Source organism: Lucilia cuprina, chromosome 5 (genome assembly GCF_022045245.1).
Source record: "Lucilia cuprina isolate Lc7/37 chromosome 5, ASM2204524v1, whole genome shotgun sequence".
Lineage (NCBI taxonomy): Eukaryota > Metazoa > Arthropoda > Insecta > Diptera > Calliphoridae > Lucilia > Lucilia cuprina.
In genome coordinates this window covers 62,194,814-62,199,799 of record NC_060953.1, presented here as the reverse complement: position 1 = coordinate 62,199,799, position 4,986 = coordinate 62,194,814, and the positions used below count along the sequence as shown (strand labels likewise).

At 26.0% G+C, this 4,986-nt stretch overlaps 1 protein-coding gene across 1 annotated transcript in view; it reads left to right on the top strand.

Moving 5' to 3' along the window:
- The window catches only part of LOC111680493, a 52,445-nt gene that overhangs the window by 41,486 nt on the left and 5,973 nt on the right, over positions 1-4,986 (top strand). The window lies entirely within an intron of this gene.

Sequence of the window (4,986 nt, the reverse complement as noted above, 5' to 3'; positions counted from 1 at the left end):
ATCTTCTTTTTATAGAAAATTTTCGATAAATCTTCTTTTTATAGAAAATTTTCGATAAATCTTCTTTTTATAGAAAATTTTCGATAAATCTTCTTTTTATAGAAAATTAAAAATAAATTTTCTTTTTATAGAAAATTTTCGATAAATCTTCTTTTTATAGAAAATTTTCGATAAATCTTCTTTTTATAGAAAATTTTCGATAAATCTTCTTTTTATAGAAAATTTTCGATAAATCTTCTTTTTATAGAAAATTTTCGATAAATAAATTTTCTTTTTATAGAAAGTTTTCTATAAATCTTCGTTCTATAGATAAATCTTCTTTTTATATAAATCTTCTGTTATAGAATATTTTCGATAAATTTACTGTTAATAGAAAATTTTCGATAAATTACCTAATTTATAGAAATTTTTCGATAAATTTCCTTTTTATAGAAACTTTTCGATAAATTTCCTTTTGTGTATAAACTTTTCGATAAATTTCCTTTTTTATAGAAACTTTTCAAAAAATTTCCTTTTATAGAAAATTTTTTATAAATGTTAATTTTTTAAGGTTTTAGACAAATTTTCTTCAACTAAAAGTTATCGATAAATTTTTTTCTATAATTGTTTTTCGATTGTTTTTCATTTAATAAAAAATTTCCGATAAGTTTTCTAGTTTAGACAATATGTAGTTTAAACAATATATATTTTTTTTTTTTTGTTAATAAAATATTTCCGATAAATTTCCTTTAATAAAAAATTTTCGATAAATTTTCGTTTAATAAAAAAGTTTTGATTAATTTTTATTTAATAAAAATATTTCGATAAGTTTTCTTTTAATTAAGAAATTTTCGATATATTTTTTGTTAATAAAGAAATTTCGATATATTTCCTTTAATAAACAATTTTCTATACATTTTCTTTTAATAAAAAAAATATTCGATAAATTTACGACAAATGTTTTTTTTTATAGAAAATTTTTGTAAAATTTTCTAGATAAAGAAAATTTTCTATAAATTTAAAAATTTACAAATATTCGCCAGAGTCTTGGCATCCCTACAACTAAATGATCTTAAATGCAATTAATAACGTTTTTTTTTTTTCATAAAATTTAAAAACTTTACAACTAAGTTAACAAATTGAAAATGACTACATGAGAAATTACTTTAAATGAAAAATCTAAGTTTTTTTTTTACAAAAAAAGTCTATAATATGTATGAATGCCAATATGTTCATGTGTTGTTTGAAGTTTGTATCAACAATTAATTCACATTTCGAAAAATTTTGACACTTACAGAAAGATAACTACAAACATACATCATTGTAGTTGCATAGAATATGCATAAATATAGATTTATATTAAACAAAAAAGAAAACTTGCCAACAACATTGTATTGTAGAATGGATATTTAAATTTAAACAAAGTCTCTTAAAAGGGCATATAGTCCATTTTATAAATATTAAAAGACACTATAAAAAAAGTTTTATTAAGACCATTTTTTCCCTTTATTTAGCAACATTTCGTAAAGGTTATTGACTTTTAAGGAAATGCTGTTGAATAATATTTTTGCAGCCAATGAATTAATGTCTGGCCTATAATTTCTATTTATATTTAAATGTTTGTGCCTTTGCATCTGCTTGAAAAATCACTCTCCTCCATATATTTGCTTTTATCGTATTAAATGAGGGCATGTGTTTGTTATTTTTTCAACAAATGTGTGCAGAAATCTGATTTGAAAATTAAACAACTAAGAATTCCCCATTCTGGCTGGGTCGACTTTTTATATACAAACCACCTACCGTCAGTTTATATCATGAATAAGTGATTTATGAATTTTCTAATTTTATAAAACTTTTTAATGAATTTTTTTTCTATAGAAAATTTTGGTTTTAATTCATATTTATAGAATACTTTCGTTGAATTTTCGCTTTAGAGAAAATTTCCTATGAATTTATATATAGGAATTTATAAACACGGAAAGCCCTTCGACCCGAAATATGATCTTTGCGCAGTTTTTTTATTCATCATATTCCAGTCTTGTGCTAATAATCTTAATAGCTCTTCTAAGAATTAACTGATGGTTTCAGACATCCAGTCCATTAATCCAATTAGTAAGGTATCCCATATTATGATAAAACTTTTCGCTATAGCATTATAAAACGCTTTGTTTGAAATTGTTTCTAACATATATTTGGGAGGTACCGATTTGGCCGTCTGTCGACCAAATGAGCTCCCATATAAGGCAGACAGTTAGCTCGTTCTTTGCTCAATTTAAATTAATTTTGATCTTCTATGCTGTAGATTATTGTCAGAACGACTTATGAATATTTTACCATGGAAAAGGCCTTTCTTAAATTTATGCTCAAATCTATTAATTTCTTGATTTGTGATACATTTATATTAAGGATTTTTCAGCCACCAAATCAAATGGAAACACAGATCTTTTTTAGAATTAATATACTTAAAGATACGAGTTTCTATAGTCAGGGACTTGATTGATTGATTCATTTTCTGTTTATGGAAAAACATATATGTGCAATTCACAATCAGTGTTGTATGGTTGTATAGTAATATGTCGTATTTTTTATAATTCATTTGTTTTTGTTTCAAAAAGTTTTATTTAAAAATTTTTATGACATACAACACTACAACGATATGACATCGATTGTGAATTGGACAATAGTTTTTGGGGAGTTTTATTTAGATATCAATAGTTGAGGTCTCGAAAATAACATCAGAATTCAATATAATATAAATTTCCCCTTGAGAACCCATCAATATTTATAATAAACAAATTTAATCATGTTGCCAGTTTATCACGAACGAATACAAATGTTAAAAATTATCCTTCTCTTGAACCAACCATCCGAAAATATTACCCCACACATGGACTTTAATAGAGTTTTCAAAGTTAGAGTTCCTTTTAGGAACTAGAGATGTATGTTTAACGTACCGAGCGAATATATAGATAGAATATTTACAGATGGTACATTATTAGACGCACGACCCACTGTGCCGAGTTGCTGAGTTTACAAAATGCTTAATACCTGCCCGCACTGTAAAAGTGGTATGCCGCTTATACTTACTGCAACTGCAAACGAAAGCAATTCAATTGAATTGTTTAATTGTTTAAACGTCTGCACATAGTTATAGGCTCTTAAACGATTTTGAAGAGACCGGAAATCAAACATTAAACACTTTAATGTTTATTTATTAAGCCAGTTAAATAATGCATTTTATTTAGAGGGTTCAAATCAAATAAATGCAATTTTTTGTGTTTTTTACCCTTTGGTTATTGTATTTTGGTATTTTTTCAGCAGATCTCGTTTTAAGATGTAAAAAAATTCTAAGTAAGTATTAACATACGTTTTATTTTCAGTTTGTCGTATATATTTTTATATTGTTTTAAATATTATTGTTGTGTTTTTGTTATTTTTTGCATGTTGATTCGCTAGTTTGTTTGCGTTAAGAAAATTCTCATAAATCATGGCCATTATCATGACACCATCTATTCAAAGTCATGTTAAGTGTTTTGGAGTCGATGTATGAATATATAGCGTATGTACTTAATATTAAAACATATAGATATACGAGGTTAATAGGAAAATTTTCTTAAAAACCTAATTGATTCGGACTAAACAATAAAATATCTTGTTAATTCATAAACTTCGTATCTTTTAAATTGAGTCATATAAGGCAGCTTACGAAACTTTTGGCATTTTTTTTTAAATGTTAGACAAAGAATTTTGCTAAAAACTTTTCTCTACTGCGCTCGTATAAGCATATATTAAGACATATAAAAATATGCATTTGTATATATGTATTTTACATTCAAATGTTTATATAGAAAAAACGAAATACGTACAAAATATGTTGATTCATCAGTATGCTTAATGCATTTATAGTTCTTGCGACAAAAGTCTTACACAAAAATTGTTGACGACTAATGTCGCTATTGCTGCTGCTGCTGCTGCTGCCGCCTGTGATATTGCAGTTTACGATTTTTTTTACATTTAAACCAATACAAATATATAACTATGTATGAATTTGCTGCAAAGTTGTTGATATTAGTTATTCATAGCCAGCAATAAACAAAGTATTTTATATTTCTTATTTACATCTATGGTATGTGGCCCAAACACTATGAAAAAAAATATATAAAAGAAAAAATCTAAAACTTAAAAAAAAAACAAGCGAAACAAAAACATTGTGCACAGAAGGACAGACAGACGGACATACGTACACACTATAGGTAGGAAATACATATTTGTGGTAGTCATTCGCTTATTCATTTATATGCAACATATCACCTTTATTATGGTTTCCTTTAATGTATCTATTTTATAACATTTTAATCAGCAGCATGTTTTTTTCTGGCTATTACTTATTTATATGCTTTCCTTCATTTCACATAATAGCCACAACTTTTTTTAAGGAAAAAGATTCAAGAGGGAAAGGAAGACATAAATATAATTAGGAAATTTTTAAATGATTTTAAGTGAATTATATATGCCCACGTAGACTGTTATTTAAACATTAAGTTTTTGAAAATTAAGAAAATATAAACATTTCTCAATTTGTAAATTATGTTGCAAGCAATTTAGCTGACAATTAATTGAGCACGGAGAACGCAAAACTGTCTTATGGTATTACTCAAATTATTTAAAACGTATAAGCTATATTTAACACTTGGCCATGATTGTAAAAATCTATACTATACTACTGTAGAACTAAACTAGAAATAGACTAGAACTGAACTAGAACTGAACTAGAACTGAACTAGAACTGAACTAGAACTGAACTAGAACTGAACTAGAACTGAACTAGAACTGAACTAAAACGGAACTAGAACTGAACTAGAACTAAACTAAAACTGAACTAAAACTGAACTAGAACTTAACTAGAACTGAACTAGAACTGAACTAGAACTGAACTAGAACTGAACTAGAACTGACCTAGAACTGAACTAGAACTGAACTAGAACTGAACTAGAACTGAACTAGAAC